General features: G+C 50.8%; 1 pseudogene; it reads right to left on the reverse strand.

The window, feature by feature from the left end:
- Positions 1 to 3,709: 3,709 nt before the first annotated feature.
- On the reverse strand, positions 3,710 to 10,979 carry LOC125913703 (zygotic DNA replication licensing factor mcm6-like; annotated as a pseudogene).
- Positions 10,980 to 18,349: the final 7,370 nt, after the last annotated feature.

The following is an 18,349-nucleotide window of genomic DNA, read 5'->3' on the forward strand; positions in this document are numbered from 1 at the left end:
CCGTTGGTGCCCAGCCATGTTCGTATGTGAACAGTCTGTGGGCAGCAGAGGCAAATCATTGTAACAAACATTTAATAGCTCTCAGATTCTAAAAAACTGACTCATGGCTCATTTGGGGGTGGGGGGGACAGGGTGTTTATAATTTTGTGGTCTCCTTATAGAAAATTTGCTGACCCCCATACTAAATGGTAAATTTAACCAGAGCCTATATACGATAATAAGGAAAAGGGAAAGAAAACTATTTAAAATATATAAATGGATACATGATGTATCTAACAATACAGATATAAATATTGGTATAGTCTTATTATAACCAGTCAGAAGGTCTTGGCTGACCTTACCGTTCCTTCCCTCCTTCACGGGTGAATTTTAATGACCTAAATAATACCTCATTGAAGCTGATATTTTAAAAGATGGCTCCGCAGGCCACCTATCATTAAGCTACAGGACAACCATCACGTCCCAAGTGTAACCAAACCGAAGTTCATTTGCCTGATAACAGCAAAGCCAATCACTGAGACAGGGAGTGTGCAGCAAGGAAAGGGTTTAAGCGAGAGGCAGCCCAATGAAGAGACCAGAGGGCAAGGTTCCACTCTGCCTCCCTGGAGGAGGAGGGAGGAGTATATAAGGGCAAACAGAAAGGTCTTGGTAAAGGGTTGCACCTATGCTTATTAATGCTGTTGGTTACGGGTTTCAATCCCCACTGTCTTTTGATCATCCCTCACTCATGCGGGAATTGGGACAATGACCCCTCTAGTTACTTCCAGCTGAAATGGGGTTAGATCAGGGTTAGAGGAACAGAAACTTTATGTATTTAGAAATATCCCTTGATTTCTTGGGACCAGCTCTCCAAAATAGTAGTTTCAGTTCCATCACTAGTCCAAGCAGGATCCTTTTTGATGTTCTCCTTGACAGGGTGCCCGGAAACTGTGGATTCTTGCGGAACCAGCTCAGTGTGGTGGTGAATCCACTTAATTCTCCTTAAGCTCGCTGAAGAATGGGGGCGTCAACAGCACCTCACAAGAGGTCCCGTCCAGTGAGGTTGGATTGGTGCTGCAGGTGCCCGCTCTCCCAGGTGTTCAGTGACACCAGTCTCCAGCATGTTCAGGCAGTGTAAGGGCACACCTGGGACAGGGGGGTACATCAACCTGCCAGAAGCAAACTTAGAGAATTTCCCAATGGTTGAATGTACCTGATAGGATCCGATTTCCTAATGTGAGCCCCATCAGGAACTCCTAAGTCATGAAAAGAGTATAGAAAGTGTCTTCCATATAATATTTTATAACAGGCTTACACCATACTTACTTCTAGAGGTTATTCGTTATTCTTACCCAAAGCAGGGCAACCAGCAAAGCTCTTTCCCAAGTGGTTTCTTGGCAAATTTTTGCCAAAGTTGTGGGTTTTTTTTTTTTAATTTTTTTTTAAGTTTACTTATTTGAGAGAGACAGAATAGCACGAGCGGGGGAGGGAGACAGAGAATCCCAAGCAGGCTCCATGCTGTCAGCCCAGAGCCCGACATGGGCCTTGAACTCCCCAAATTACGAGATCATGACCTGAGCTGAAATCAAGAGTTGGATGCTTAACCGACTGAGCCATCCAGGCTCCCCTTGCCAAAGTTCTTTTAAGTACAGGGTTCATTTTTTCCAGGGAGCGTGTGATTTCCACTGAATGGCCAAGGCATTGACACTTAGTGTGACTTTCACCATACATGCCACTCCCTTGTCACTCTGAATTGTTAGTGGCAATCCAAATGTAGGAATTATTTCATTTAAAAGTGTTTTGACAGCTTCCGAGGCCTCCTCTGAATGCATAGAGAAGCTTCAACCCAACCTGTAAAGGTGTCTATAGGAATTAGCAAATAGGTCTCAACACGGGCCGCTGTGACAGTTTCTCTGGAGTTTACCTCAAGTTGTCCAGCTTCAGTCTGCAGGGCTTCAGGAAAAAGGGCAGTTTTAGTTCCCAGTGATGCCAAGTCAAGAGAATGGAAGAAGACTGGACACCTCAGTTTGGAGAGTCATAGCCAGATACTCGAGGAAACCAGAATTCAGAGTCCAGCCCAGCTTTATAGGCAAACAACACTCAGTTGATCGAACATCTACAAAGGTATGTTACTGACGCACAATTTCTCTAAAATCACCCTCATTTCCAAAGATAGGCAAATTAAGACGAATTTATTTTGTCCAGCTTTGACAAAGTCGGCCTAATTATTTACATAAGGGTGGCGAGAATGTGACTGGCCATATAGGGGGTTTTTGTCTTTTATTTTGTTTTCCTCTGCTTGGCTGGAACTTTTCAGCCTCTTTCCAGCTTTGCTGGAACTTAACAGCCCCTCAAGGCCAAACAGCCAAGCCAAATACTTGCCCTCAGAGTCTGCCTGCAATGCCTATAGTTTCGGATGAAGTCCTCTCTTCTGAAGGTTCCCAAAGTATCCTGAGGTCCCCGTACCCGCTAAGAAGTGACCTTCTTTACTCGCCTGATAAGGCTACCAGCAACCCTGTAAGCAAAAGCTACCCGGCCAATTTTTCCAAAGGGTTCATTGGTGCCATCAAGTCACCCTTAGTTCCTGAGAGCTGCCTGTCATATGTGAGTCTCCACATGTCTGTCTCAAATAGGACATTCCAGCCAAAGTCTTGGTAATCTAACGTTTCCAACTGTCTTGTCAGAGGGAGAACAGGGCCTTATTGAACTTATGTAAATACTTATGTTGCCATGAGAATATAAGAATATGCACTGAGAGTTTCTGAATTTTGGAGGGATGGAGTAGGGAGAAAAATATTTATATTTTATATTTGTTTACAAAGGAATATTTTACGAATTTCTGTAAGTGATAGATAGCTTAAAACAAAAATTTTTTCTTAAATCTGGAAGAGCAAACATTAGAGAACCAGCAATGTTTCAAACAAGAATCATAAAAAAATATAAATCAACACCTTTCCCTATTACATTACTTTTGGGGTATCATCTTCCAGAAGTTGGGGGCAGGCGTTTATTTGTTTTTTTCCAATTCTTCAATAATTAATTCTTTTTAGGACCTCCCAGGAGGTCCTAGCTTGGTAGTCCTTTTACATGGTGTACCAGTTTGAAGGTGGTAAACCTTTGGGCCTTTTTTTTTTTTTTTAAGTTTTTTTAAAAATTTATTTATTTTGAGAGAGAGAGAGGGAAGGAGAGTGAGGGGAGGGCAGAGAGAGAACCCCAAGCAGGCTCTGCACTGCTGGCATAGAACCTGATGTAGACAAATCAGAGACTCCAGCTGCCTCGTAGTGACTGGTGAGCCATCTAACCACTGGCTCTGTTTCCAGAGCTCAAGGTAAAAGTCTTGAGGAGTTCGAGCAGCATCTGGGGATCGCCTCAGACGGACATACCGCAGAGCATAGCCAGTGTACCTTCTCCACAGCTGGTGGGGGATTGTATCCAGTGTTCCTCCAGGAACCACCTTTAATCTTCCTGATAATGTTGTGTCAGAAGCCACCTCAAGGGGGCGCCCGCGTGGCTCAGTCTCTTGAGCATCTGACTTCCACTCAGGTCATGATCTTGGTTGGGTTCAAGCCCTGTGTCATGCTCCACGCTGATAGCGAGGAACCTGCTTCTGATTTTGCCTCCCTCTCTCTGCGCCCCTTCCCTGCTCGCTCACATTCTCTCTCAAGAATAAATAAACATAAGAAAGAAAGAAAGAAAGAAAGAAAGAAAGAAAGAAAGAAAGAAAGAAACAAACCCCTTCAAGTACAGAAGTATTTGAATCTGGACCATTCAAATGACCATGGTTCTCTGCTTTCCAGCTCTTAGCGCAGTAAATCACACGTTCAGACAGTAAATGGGCATGTCTCTCACTTATAGTGTAACAACAGAAAGACCAAGTCAAATCTGGACTGCAAGGCTCTCTCCCTTTTTAAATCCTCAGAAGCTGGGGCACCTGGGTGACTGAGTCGGGTAAGCATCCAACTCTTGGTTTCGGCTTAGGTCATGATCTCACAGTTCGTGAGATCAAGGCCCACATCAGCCTCTGCGCTGACAAGTGCGGAGCCTGCTTGGGATTCTCTGCTCCCTCTTTCTCTCTGCCCCACCGTCACTCGCGATCTGTCTCGAGAAAATAAACTTAATTTTAAAAATTCTCAGAGGCTGTTTGTCTTTATTTATTTTTGAGGAAACTCTACACCGACGTGGGGCTTGAACTCACAACCCTGAGATCCAGAGTCGCATGCTTTTCCGACCGAGCCAGCCAGGCACCCTCCAGCCAGACTTGCAGCAGAATCCTGGAAGTTCTGGCAGGGAGGCTACAAACCACACCTGCCTCCACACTTTGCTGCTCCATAATCTAACAAGGTTTCATGCTGATTACCTATCTTGTCAAATTCATCTATTCCACAAATACGTTGATCGCCAAACACCAGGGCACCAGCTTCCGAAGCAACATCTCCAGAATAACTAGCTGTTCAAAGAGTTACAGTCAAACACACCGCATGGAGTAATGCCGAGTACTGCCTGTAGCACTGGGCACTTTCCCAAGCCTGGATCTCCAACAACAAGGACACATGGGTCTCTTCAAATGGGCATTCTGTTTTTGTCATCTGCATATTTTTGGCTGCCCCCAAAGGGTGCTAATGCCAAACCTGTTTAACAAGTTCATGAGCAAAAAGGAGCAAAAATCGAGCTGACAATGAGTTTAAACAGGTTTTTAGCTTCAGTCTCTTGAATGGCAAATGCTCCATGCTGACACCCATCCTTGGAAGCCTTTGTTTTCTGTCTTTCGCTCTCGCTAACAAAATCTCCTCCAATGTACAAAAGGAACATGCATTTGTCATTATTTCAAGAACCTTCTTAGCATTTGAGACTTTGATCAAACAACTCACCTTCCTCAGTTCACCCAGTCCCCTCTTATTATTCTGTTCGAATGCAGTCTTCCCATTAGTTCCAGAAATTGTCAGAGAGCTGTATTTGTCAAGAGTCCTCTCTATGAATCTCCTTAAAGCTGAAACACTTTTGCAAGAGCATCAGAGCCAAACAACGACCACAAATGACAAAGGACTCAACACCGACGGTGGCTAAAGATCTGGTTAGAGTTCATTATGATGCGAATGATAAGGAAATTTGGGTACTTCTGTGACACACAACACTTTAATCATTAGAATTACAAGTGATGATGTTAAACCAGGGCATATCAAAACCTTAGGAATTTCTGGAACAGTTAGAGCATTCACCCATGCAATATCACCTCTGAAGGTCGATCATCACTTATTTGATGATGCTGCCCATATAATTTGACATACCAAATAAGCCTAATTAGTGAAGAAAATGAGACACTTCATTTAGAAGTTAAATTTTAGGAAATCTGTCAGAAATCTCAGAATGTTTTAAAGCACAGGACTGAATAGGATTACGGATCATTACAAAACTTAATAATCTTAATTATCTATTTAGCTAAAGTGGCATTAAGAGATTCAAAGGCAAACACAGAGAGTTATACAGTTGTTAGCAAACTTAGCTCTTTTAATATTGAGAAGATTCAACTTTAAGTAATCAAAGACCCTAGGGCAAAACACAGAAAACTTTTTCTAGGAAGATTACATTAAAAGTAAAGAGAAACCTTTGTTTACAATTTATTACGAGTACACCAATAGCTAAGAAAAATATTATTTTTTTAAAGATTTTATTTTTAAGTAATCTCTACACCCAATGTGAGCCTTGAACTCATGACCCTGAGATCAAGAGTCTCATGTCCCACTGACTGAGCCAGCCAGGTGCCCCAAAAACTATCATTTTAACAGAGGGAGAGAAAAAAAATTCCAGTCTTATCTTGGTGTATTTCTGATATTAAACCTCATCCCTTCCAACAAGATGAATTTTTTAAAAATATGTTTGTTTTAAAGTAAACTCTACTTTAAGTAAACGTGGGGCTCAAACTCATGACCCTCAGATCGAGAATCTCATGCTCCACCAACTGAGCCAGCCAGGCACCTCCAACAATAAGATGAAGCTTTAAAAAATGTATGCAGTCCCTCCTTTTTCCTTCCCTGTCACCCCCCATGTTGATATATGCTTACTGGGACTAGGATACACAGGGCGCTGTGTGGATCTGAGTTGTGCATGTTGGGACGTGCTGACCAGAATCTCCACCAGGAACGAAGGGCTTTCAGCTGTGGGAATGCGGCCAGCAATCTCAGCAGTCAGGCACCATCAGGGATGGACTTGACTGAAGAAAGCTGCCCTGCCAAGGTCATGTCCTCTTCTTCGGTGGTCACATCCAATGACTATCCAATAGGAGAGTATAAAATTCCAGCTCTTTGCCCCCATTTAAGATGGTTCTGAAGGAGAATCCAACTTTTGGATCCAATTTCAGGGAATCAGCTGAAGCTTCTGCTGGTGTATCACCTCTCAACGTCTACCTGGTGCTGCTTTCTTCCTCACCTTTCCCTTCCCTGGGGGCTGATCACTCCTTAATAAGCTTTATAGACTCCATAACCTTTCTCAGTCCCAACCGCAACAACATTCTTCAGAGACGCCCTTCTCACAAACCTTTTACAACTGTGCTTTTGACATTCAGATTTTGTCCTAAGTCTTCCCTCTTGAAATAACCGATCTCACCTTCCTTTTTCTTCTTGTTTTAATGTTATTTTTGAGAGAGAGAGAGAGAGAGAGAGAGAGAGAGAGAGATACAGAATGCAAGCAGGGGAGGGGCAGAGAGAGAGGGAGACACAGAATCCGAAGCAGGCTCCAGGCTCTGAGCCATCAGCACAGAGCCCGATGCTGGGCTTGAACTCATGAACCATGAGATCATAACCTGAGCTGAAGATGGACGCTTAACCGACTGAGCCACCCAGGCACCCCGAGTTGTTTCCCTTATTATTTCTGTAATCATGATTATATCTATTCTTAACTCTTAAAAACCTTAGTTTCTAGTGAAAAGTAGTCATTGTGAACTGTTTGTTGTTCTAGTAGGTTTTCTGTAACAGGAGCATGAAGCAGATAAACCTGTTTAGTAATTATTTACATCTGTTTATTTGTTCTCAGTAATCATGTTTGGATTACCCCTAAGACTTTAAGGAGGCATCAAAGTTGTAAGGTTCTTTTCCCCTTTTTCTAACAAATTTGGCAATAGAGATAACCTGAACCTGCCTGACTTGCAGTAAACACAGTAGAACAGAAGTTCGCATCTAGTGCTAACTCTAAAAAGATGTTTTCATTAAACCAACAATCCTAAATTAGCTCTAATGTCAAATATTTCCCCAAATCATGTGAACTTGAGTCTTAGAATACCCAGTTCTTACAAGCACTTGCCTTTATTTTTTTTTTAAGTTTGTTTACTTACTTTGTGAGAGAGAGAGAGTGCACAGGAAGGGGCAGAGAGAGGGAGAGAGAGAATCCCAAGCAGGCTCTGCACTGTCAGCACAGAGCCCAACGCAGGGCTCGAAACCACGCACGGTGAAATCGTGACCTGAGCCCAAATCAGGAGTCGGATGCTTAACTGACTGAGCCACCCAGGGGCCCCTAACAAGCACTTGCCTTTAAATCAACTAAATAGAGCTCTTTTACAAATTAATTTTAACAACACCACCCAGAGGAAGAGAAGACAGCTCACATTTACAGCATACATGGATACAAATACACAAGATCCAAATAAAAATTTAAACGCCAAATTTTCTTTTCTTTTTTAAAGTTTATTCACTTATTATTTCTGAGAGAGCGAGAGAGAGCACGAGCGCGCACAAGCCAGGGCAGGGCAGAAAGCTAGGGAGACACAGAATCCAAAACAGGCCCCAGGCTCTGAGCTGTCAGCACAGGGCCCGATGAGGGGCTCAAACTCACAAACTTCGAGATCATGACCTGAGCCGAAGTCGGACGCTCAACCGACTGAGCCACCCAGGCACCCCTAAAGGCCAAATTTTCAAATATCATAGTCTATGGATCCACTCATTGGTCATTTTTCTCCAGAGTCTAACGAACACTGTGGCCAAGCAGTGCGGCAAAAGGAGACTCCCCAGTGTTGGAGAACACAGCCCGAAAGGGCTGCATTCGGGAATCAAACTTCATTTCCCACTTCCCAACGAGAACACAGCCGGTTTTATCCAAAGATACCAACAGCCGCGGCAACGGACAAACCACATGAAGCCCAGGGTGCCTCTGCGAACGTTGGTTCCTCCCCAGAAGTCGGGACCTCACCAACTGAACCGAACGGCCTTCTAGTCAGCATTTTCTCAAGCGAAGGAGGTTAAGGGACCGAAAACCCCCTAATTACAGGCAACCAAAGGGGAGAAAGAAATAAGCTCAGGGGCCGTCACACAAGAAGTGCTCACCAAGGGATGTCTGTCCACACCGAAACCACAAACTGTGTCCCTAGGCGCTGCAGGGTGGTGGCCCCCGTATCGGGGCAGAGCCCTGGGGACAGTCCCAGGACAGAGCGTAGGTGGCTGCTTGGACTGTCACTGCACTCCCCTTGGTTCTCCTCCCAGCGGCCTCCCTGAAGGCCAAGGCAGGGGCGTCTGAGGGCAGGTGGGAAAGATCAGGACAAAAAGTTGCAGCTGCGCTTATTTGGCCCATGAACCCAGCGATTACTGGTTTCACTTGTGCGTGGGGTGTCCTTTCAGTCTCTGTGGGAGCTGGAGGACCTGCCCGGACAGCGGGCCAGAGTCCAGGCCGCTCAAGAGGGCCGGGCAGCAAACTCCCAGGGCGGTAGAGGGAGGACTTCGCTCCCTCAGCTTCAGTGAAGGGAGCACGGCGCTGCCTCCCCTCCGAGACGCCCTGCGACGCAACTGAGGAGCATCCCCATCCCGGGCCCCAAGTAGACTAGAGAGGCAGGGAGGAAGGCGGCCAAACACTGACAAATTCCTCCCACACATTTGCAAAATCCTCCTCACGTCTTGAGGAGGATTCGAAGGTGAACCAGAGATGAACCAGACAGGGAAGAGTCTTCAAGAGGCTAGAACCCACGAACAGCAAGATCATGACCTGAGCCAAAGTCGGATGCTTAACCGACTGAGCCACCCAGGTGCCCCGATGTAATCAAATTTAAAAATCATTCAAAGCTGTTCCCCTTCCCACCAAAGGTGCTTATTTTCCAGTAGTAGAAAAAATTCACTTTCTTAAAGTTTTTTTAGTAAACTTTTATTACTGTTATCATTATTTATTTATTTTTGAGAGAGAGAGCACAAGCAGGGAAGGGGCAGAGAAGGACAGACAGAATCCAAAGCAGGCTCCACACCATCAGCACAGAGCCTGATGTGGGGCTCCAACTCATGAGCTATAAGATCATGACCTCAACTGAGATCAAGACCAACTAAGCTACCCAGGTGCCCCTCAACTGTAGCTGTTTTAAAAAACGAAACTAGGGGCCTCGGTGGCTCAGTTGGTTAAGCGTCCTGACTTCGGCTCAGATCATGATCTCAGGGTTTGTGGGTTCAGGCCCCGTGTGGGGCTCTGTGCTGACAGCTCAGAGCCTGGAGCCTGCTTTGGATTCTGTCTTCCTCTGTCTGACCCTTCCCTGCTCGTGCTCACTCGCTCTCTCTCTCAAAAATAAATAAATAAACATTAAAAGAAAGAAAGAAACTAAACCTATTCTAGGTTGTGTGTGCTTTTGGCCAAAGAGAAAGGGCCACGGGCCTTCTGGGCCTGCTGGCAGTGTTCTGTTTCTTGACTGGTGGAGATTAAATGGGAGTCCATTTCCTGCAAGTTTACTGAGCTGGACATTGGTTTCCTGCCCCTTCCCAGAGGTGTATTAGATTCTCAGTGAGAGTTTCACCAAAAGGCAAGTGGAGATTTAATCAGATTGTATCAGAACCAAAATTCCTTTCTTCCTGTGATAGAACACTTATCCTTAATTCACACTTTCCAGGAACCCCTGGTGTTTCTGAGAGTCTGTCCAGAAACTCAGGGACACTGCTAAAGAAATGCAAATGAGGAACTCCCCCCAACCCCCACTAAGCTTTTGCATTACACCTGGCATCCAATATGGAACCTGTGGGCCAATGACACAGGGAGGGAGGCACCTGCCCTGGAGGTCCCCCTGCGGCCGGCTACCTCCTTGGTCAGTCCCTAACATGAGCTGATACAGACACCACTGGTCTGGCTGCCCTCTACATCTCCAGCATCCCAAGTGGAGGGCGGAGAGGGCACTTGTGAGGGAGCTCCCTGGGCCTCTGGTCCCCTTGCAGTGGTGAAATGGTCATCACACAACATCCCAGGTTTGTGGCCGGTGATATAAAGGCAAACTTCTCCAGGCCTGGGCTGGATGCCCAAGCTAGGGGCTGGGCTAGGCAAGCTTGGGGTGCGGAGGGCACAGCAGAGCCCGGGCAAGTAATCCAGGGCCAGAGTTTGGGTTTAGATCAGGCAGTCCTGGGGTCCAGCTCAGCTCTGTCACTTACCACTTTGGGTCTCTGTGCCTCAGTTTCCTGTGCTGCGGATACAGGAGCCCGCGTTTCAGCAGCGCCTGGAAGGGGCTCCCACGCCGCCGGATAAATGTGACTCCACCTTCCACCCCCACCCCTCACCGGGTATTGTCCCTACAGCTCTGCCACAGTTTTGTGTCGTCCCTTCCTACGCAGCGCGGCTTCCCCAGGGCCGAGTCCTTTTTTTTTTTTTTTTTTTTTTTTTGAGAGAGAGAGAGAGGAAACACAAGCAGGGGAGGGGCAGAGAGAATCCCTAGCAGGCTCCGCACAGCGCAGAACCGGACCTGGGGCTCAAACCCACTAACCGTGAGATCAGGATCTGAGCCGAAGCTGACGCTTCACCAGTTTAGCCACCCAAGGCCGAGTCCTTTCTATCGGAGGCAACCTACGGTTTGCAAGGAAGCTCGTGCTTGAGGCCGGAGGCCGGTGACCCGGGTTCCGGATGAGGCCCCGGGAGGACACGTGCGCCCCCAGGATCTCCCGGAGGGGAGTCAGCTCTCCGCCGGGACCTGCCCCGCTTCTCCGCCGCAAACTCGGCGGCTCTCTCTGCACCGGCGAGGCGGGCGGGCGCAGGTGCGAAACTTCGCCACCAGGTGGCACCATCGCCGGCCACGGCCCTCCTCCTGCCCGCGGCGCCCGGGCATCTCCGAGTGCGCTCCTGTCCACTAGCGCCCCGGCTCCTTTGCTGAGTGTCTGGCTAACTTGCCGCCGCGCTCCTGCCCTGGGTCTGGGTACCAAGCCCTAGAACTGCAGTCCTGGCTCCCCGAGATGGGGGAGGGCGAACTGGGGTGACTTGACACATCATCAAGCCGGGTGACCATGGCCATGTCACTCACCCCCCGCGGGCCTTCTTCCTTCGTCTTTACAGTTTACAAAGCCCTTTATTCAAGATCTGGAAGCTGGCATTGGACTTCATGGTACCGACAGAACCGGGTCCAGCCCAGGGTTGCAGTGTGGGGGTGAGAGAAAAGACCATATGGTCTGAGAGCCTGAGAGTCGCTCTCTGCAGGCCCGGGGACGGACTGGGAGACGGAGAGAGGGCCCCTGTGGGGCTGCTCTGGGCACAATCAAGGGGCGGGAGGTAGCTGGCCAGCATGCTGCCAACTCCTTGGTCCAAGCAAGGGACCTGCCCAGGAGGATTCTCACCTTGAATCCCGGGCTCCGGGGGGAGGGGGAAGGGGGGGCAGCCTCTGCCTCCCCACCCCCACGGCTGGTGGTGTGCGGCTTACTGCATCAGCAGTGCGATTTGTTACCAAATGGAGGCGCCACATCCCCGTGGTATCTTAGTATCTTAGCAAGGACTGCTAGTTGTCTCCCAATACCATTTCCCAGCCTCCCTTGGGGCTGGGTGTGGCCCACAACCTCCTTCTGAGGAATGGGAAAGGAACATTCTGGATGTGCACAGCCGGTGTTGTGCCTTTAAGGGGGGAGCACAGCCCCCTTTCCCAGCCCCATTCTCCCTGGCTGGTCCCCAGACTCAGGGAGGGGGACTAGTGAGCATCTTCAACCACGGAGACCAGATAGCTGCCGCGCCTCCCGGATGGCAGAGCAACAAGATGGAAGGAGCCTGGGTCCTTAACTCTGGGGTCTTCCTGTTGATGCTACACAGCTCATGTTCCAGCGAGAAAGCGAAGGAGAAATACATTTCTATCTTGCTTACAGTCACCTGAAGTTCTTTAATTCTCCTGTGGCAACATCAGCTAGGTCCACTGTTCTGTCGCCGAGCAAACAGTCCCAGGACTTGCTACTACTGAGCTGGTGCTTCCTATACGCCAGGCGTGTTAGTCTCTACCCCGCTGTCTCTGCTGCTGTGACTGGCCACTCCGATCTCTGCAGCTTACCGCACACACAGACTTTTTTTTTTTAATTTTTTTTTAACATTTACTTATTATTGAGAGAGACACACACAGAGCATGAGCAGGGGAGGGGCAGAGAGAGGGGGAGACACAGAACTCGAAGCAGGCTCCAGGCTCCGAGCTGTCAGCACAGAGCCCGACGCGGGGCTCGAACTCCCAAACTGCGAGATCATGACCTGAGCCGAAGTCGGTTGCTCAACCGAGTCACCCAGGAGCCCCATGCACAGACTTCTTGTTGGCGGTAGTGGCCAGCTGCTGCCCTACTGTACTCCAAGGCACGTCTCTCTCCACGTGGGGCTGTTAGCCTAACTTACGGGGGAGGGGGAAACATGGGATGTAATTTTCTCAGTTGTGAAAATATTCTGTTTCCTGCTGTGACCTGTCTGCTGTGAGCACTTCCAGAAGAATGAGGGGGAAGCAGATTTTCACAGGTAATGCCCAGCTTCAGTGTTTCTCGCTGGACACCCATGTCGTGGCTAAGTCTATGGGTGGCAGGCATGTGCCCCAGTCACATTTCTGGCCAGCAGCGGTACTCTAAGCTCCTGGTAGATCACCCAGCTCCCAAGGTCCTAGTCCCACCCCCTAAGTCTGGCAGGCATTTGTAGGGACCTGTCACCCTCTGCAGGGTATCTGAGAGAATCTACATTTCTGGCCCCTGCCCCTCTGGACCGCCTGACCCTGGCTTCTCCCTCCAACTCCAGCTGTTTGGATCAGGGAGAGCCACCTGACCCCAGCTGAGCCAATCAGAATATTCAAGAAATCGAAAAAGAACACAGAGATGAAGCAAAACATCAGAGCTAAGTTAACAGCAGTATAAAAAACAATGACAACAAATGGTTCACCGGGCACTTCTGGGCCGGTTCTGGGAGCTCTTGGCAAGAACGAAACCCTCACAGCCTGTGAGACAGGCAATTGGCATGTAGTCAGATGAAGAAACTGAGGCTCAGAGAGGTGAAGTGACTACCCTGAGGTTATGTGGGCATGTGTCTTTAGAAATTAACCCCTTGAGGGGTGACTGGGTGGCTCAGTTGGTTAAGTGTCCAACTCTTGGTTTCCGCTCAGGTCATGATCTCCCAGTTTGTGAGTTCAAGCCCCCCATCTGGCTCTGCACTGATGGCGTGGAGCCTGCTTGGGATTCTCTCTCTCCCTCTTTCTCTGCTCCTCCCCTGCTCGCACTCTCTCTCAAAATAAATAAAACAAAATTAAAAAAAAAAAAGAAATTAACCCCTTGAATGAGGCATTCAGTCCTCTCCTGCCCCCTCCCCTCCCCTCCCCACTGACCTTCCTGCAAATGACTCATAATTCCTTCTCTTCACCCCTCCTGCATCTGCCCATGCAGCAACTTCTGCCTGATATTCCTCCCAAGCCCTCACTCAAATAGCCCCTCTTCCAGGAAGCTTCACTATTCCTCCTCCACGGGTGCCCTGGACCCCCAGCACGTGGACACATTCCAGAGACCACATGTGGTTTCCCCTCTTCCGTGGGGATCGGCCTCACTAGGGTACGACCAGCTTCAGGTGGGAACCCCGGAGTCTATGCTGGGCCTTCTCACATGCTAGCTCACTTCACATTCCCAAAACTTCTTGAAGTGGGGCTCTTACAGCAGCTCCCCATTCTACAGAGCATGAAAAGGAAGGCTCAGGAAGACAGAGTGATCTTCACTGGGTCGCACAGCCAATAAGTGGCCAGGCCACAAGTCAAGCATCAGTCAGTCACGGACTCCTAAGTAGGGGCTCTTCTCGAAATCACTGCCTTTCATTCCTGCCACAGGGGTCCCAGAGGATGGGAATGGAGTAAAGCAAGGGAGCTGGGAAGGGTCAGGGGTGGGAGGGAGCTGGCTGCCTTCAGGGACAGAACCAGAGGACCTGGGAGGCAGTGGGCTGCTGCTTTTTCCCATGACCACCAGGTGCCTTCTCTCCTTCTGCGGGCGTTAACCTTCCCTGGCCCCATACCTGCTCCTGTGTCGGCCTGGGGCTCCACATCACGCATCTCTTGTTGCCCTTGGAGAAACTATTCCAGATGCCACATTAAGAGTTTGTAAAGTCCGTCCCCAGGTGTGTATGGATCAGGCTACTCCCCTGCTTTAAAACCTCCCATGGCTCCCAGTGCCAGAGGGCTGAGCCCTGGATCTTGAGCCTGATGTTTGAGGTGCTCTGCAATCAGGCCCCGACCCCCTTCATCCCATCCCCTGCTCCTTCTCCAGCACCTGACCCTTGCCCATGCTTCCAGGCTGTGTGCATGCTGTTTCTGCAGCCTGGAATATCCTCCCCCTCTGCAGCCCGCAGGGCTCTTCTGAAACCCAGCGGGAATACCCTCTTCCTCCTCCATGAAGTCCTCCGTGTTGCCTGGCCCCCACATGGAGTCGGCTGTTGCTTCCTCAGCTTTTGGTGGATGGTCTATTCACTCCACCCCCTGAAGCATCTGGATGGGGCCCAGGGCTGGCTCCTCTCTGGTCCCCAGAGGAGGTGGCTGTAGAGATACAATCAATAGTCTGACTTTCACATTTTATAGGAGAGGAAACTGATGGGAAAGAACCCGCTGAAGGTCAGAACTCTAGGGCCACCATATACAGTCTCCTGTGGAGTGGCGTCCTCATCACAGGCCCCTGCAGTCGTTGCTACCATTGTCCCTGTTTTGCAGAGGAGACATAAGGCCAAGCTGACTTGGCCACGGTCACAGGGCTGGTGGGAGGTAGTGTAGCACTGCATGTGTGACAAGGGGTGAGAGTGTCACCTCCCTCTCAGGCTTGTCTTGCACACTTAAGAAGGTAACAGCTATGAAGGAGCTGGTAGCCAGGGGGAGCGTGACAAGATGGTGACTTCCTACTGTCATCCCTCAGCCTATGGACTCTGGCAGGAGGCTGGCTTTGCCCTGTCTCCCAGGTCTCATCTCCTTGGCCTTCCCAGTGTCGCCCAGGTTCTCTGCTCCTTCTCTTCCCTGGGCTTTGGAGAGCAATGGAGACGGGGAGCTCATTCTTCCTAAGACCTTTGCCAGCAGCACAGAGACACCAGGGGAGAAACCCACCGCCCAGCTCAGAGCTTTGGGTGGGGAGATGGACTGAGTTTTTACAACCCAGCACGCCCTGAAGAGCCCTGGGTGGGACCCTGTAACTGTGGGGCCTGAAGCCCAGCCCTGCCATTCACTGGCTGGGTTGCCCTGGTCAAGTCACTGTGCCTCTCTGGGCATTGGTTTCTGCCCCGGTAAAATGGGGCATTGGGAGTGGGGTTCTGGATTCTATTTGCCAAACATTTCTTATTGAATCTCCCACCAGTTCTTCCTGGGAAGGACCGGTTACAGAGGCAGAGGGAGGGAGTCCTGGCATGTGCCCAAAGTCACACAGTGAAAGACCAGTAGAATCAAAACTGGGTCCCAGAGTCTGCTCTCTCCTCTGCACCGGGTTCGGGATTCTTAGCTGAGGCTGTGGTCTTGCTGGGAGCCACACAGTCACTCAGCTGTGTCCTCTAAGTGCTCCTGGGGCAGCTCAGAGACAAAGATGGATTTAGAAACCCCTGGGGCTCAGGCAGGAAATCCGGGGCGTCCTGGACCCAGCCAGCCTGGCTGTTCCTAAACTGGAGATGAGGGAGATTAATTCCCAGGCCCTGCTGTTCTGTGGCCCCGGGTGGGGCTGTGACATGCAGGCAATGACAGCTGTTCCCTCCCCACAGTGGCTTTCGGAGAGAACATGGAGTCTCAAGTAGGCAGGGGCCTCAGGGTCCCTGTGTCTGGTTCAGAAGGAAAGGAGTCCTGGTCACACAGGAGCCAGGGCAGATCCAGGAGGGGACTGATGTCCCAATAATAAGGCCACTGGCTGTCCACACATCTGAACATCCATCCGGCCAAGCAGGGCCCATGGACATCCCTCTGTGGAGGGGAAGAGCACTTACCAGCCCGGCTGTGTGTCTGCCAGCAGGTCTTGGCCTCTCTGAGCCAGTTTCCTCTTCTGCGAACTGGGCATATCACTGACCTCGCTGAACTCTCAAGGGAATCGAATGGGGTTATATCTAGGAAAAGAGGGGGCGCCTGGATGGCTCAGTTGGTTAAGCGTCCGACTTCAGCTCAGGTCATGATCTCACAGTGCGTGAGTTCAAGCCCCGTATCGGGCTCTGTGCTGACAGCTCAGAGTCCGGATCCTGCTTCGGATTCTGTGTCTCCCTTTCTCTCTCCGCTCCTCCCCTGCGCAAGCTCTGCCTTTCTCTCTCAAAAATAAATAAACTAGCAAATAAATAAATAAGCATTAAAAAAATAATATCTAGGAAAAGAGGACCCCTTTTTCACCACCGCCCCAAATGATGCCACGGAAGGTTCCTACAATTCCCAAACACTGTCTTCTGTGCCCCAAACCCCAGGGTCAGAGGAGGGATCAGCTGTTCGGTGGCATCCACTTTGTGCCAGATGCTGAACATGTGTGCTCCTATTTAGTCTTCAAAACAACACTAGGAAGTAGTGTTCCCCCCTTTTTGTGTAGATGAGGAAACTGGGACTCAGAGAGCAGAGTCCTTTCCTGCTGTCTGGGCAGTGTGGATTAGGAGGGACCCCCGGGTGGGGGAGAAACAAGCCAGTGGAGGGCCAAGACAGACCCAGGTCTCCCCTCGGAGCTCACCACCAGGGGGACATAAGACATAGGCTCAAATCCCAAACACTGATCTCAGTTCTCCCGTGCAGTGCTGCTAAGGGGAGGCCGGGTGAGGGTGTAGAAGGCAGGGGTCTGGGAGGGGCGGGGCTGACCTACTCTGGGGTCACAGAGGTGCAAAGAAGGTCTGAAGGAGAAGGAGCCAAGGGGATGATCAGAGCAGTGGGATTTCATGGCAGGAGGCAAGGCCCGGGTCACACCCCAAGGCCAGAGCACAGATGTGGGGATGGGAGAAAGTTCAGCTATGGGGGAGGGAGGGTGTGAGGGGGCAGGACCCAGTTTGTGGAGATGAGAAGGGATTTTGAACTCCATTTAGACATCACCGGGGAGCCACTGAGGGTTTTAAGCAAGAGTGAGTGATTGGTTTAGATCCAGGGTAGAAAGATGGCTGGTGACCCTGCACAGAACAGTGGCCCTGGGGCAGGGAGAAGGCAGCTAATTGGGGATCCCAAGCGGAGGGTCCACAGGACTGGAAGGATTGGGGAGAAGGCAGAGAGGAGTGAGCCTAAGGTGACTGCTGGTGGAGATGGCCTTGGGGTGAGCAGGGGGGCCCTTTACAGAAGGGGGAACAGGAGGAGTAGGAATGGGCCATGATCACCGGGAGCAGGGACATTTCTGGGGAGGTGTCTGGTTGCCGAAAGTGAGGATGGACTTGTGGGCTCAGGCTGGAGGAGCCCCAACATGGGAGGGGGGACGGGGGGAGGACAGAGGGGCCCCGAGGAAGAAGAGCCAGGAGGGGCAGGCAGGAAGAGCACGTGTAGCCGCCAGGGCAGGTGGAGCAGCAAGGACAAGAACGGGACACTGAGCTTTAGCCTGGAGTTGGTGTCCCCAGGAAGAGCAGCGAGGCGGGGCGGGGGAATGGCGGGGACGGTGTAGGGTTGGGGGGGGGGGGGACCTGAGCCGCAGGAGGGGTTGCCGGAGGGCCGGGGCGGCGGCGGCGAGGAGCAGTCGGTGTGCGGGAATGGACTGAGTGCAGGGTCCACGGGGGTCTCGAGCAAAGGGGGTGGCCGGAGGAGGCAGGAAGGAGGCCACTGCCTCAGTGGAGCGCCAACAACAGCCCGGCGCAGGGCGCAGGGAATTCTCTTCGGAGCTCTGGCCGCAGGAGCCTTCAGTCTCACGCGGCGGCGGGAAGGCGACCCCGGCTGGCTCTCCGACCCCATTTGACCCCAGCTTGGCCCTACCCGCTCCGCAGGAGGCCGGCATCCCCGTTCCCCCGAGGAGGCTTTGGTCGCTCCCAGGGATGCCTGTCCACGAACGCTGGGAGAGAAACTCCCGAGGCGCTGATGCCACCCCCAGTCTTCTCAGTCGGGCCAGAGGGCCGGGGCCTGGGTTCGAGGCCTAGCTGTGTAGAGTGGCGCCCTGCGAGGGGGCGGGGATGGCCCAGGCCGGCGACTTCCTCGAGCTCCCCCTCCCCGCCCCGGGCGCACAGCCGGGTCTCATTACCGCCCCTCCCCCTCCCCCTCCCCCGCGCCCCGCGGGCCGGGGGG

Source organism: Panthera uncia, assembly GCF_023721935.1.
Source record: "Panthera uncia isolate 11264 chromosome C1 unlocalized genomic scaffold, Puncia_PCG_1.0 HiC_scaffold_4, whole genome shotgun sequence".
Taxonomy (NCBI): Eukaryota; Metazoa; Chordata; class Mammalia; order Carnivora; family Felidae; genus Panthera; species Panthera uncia.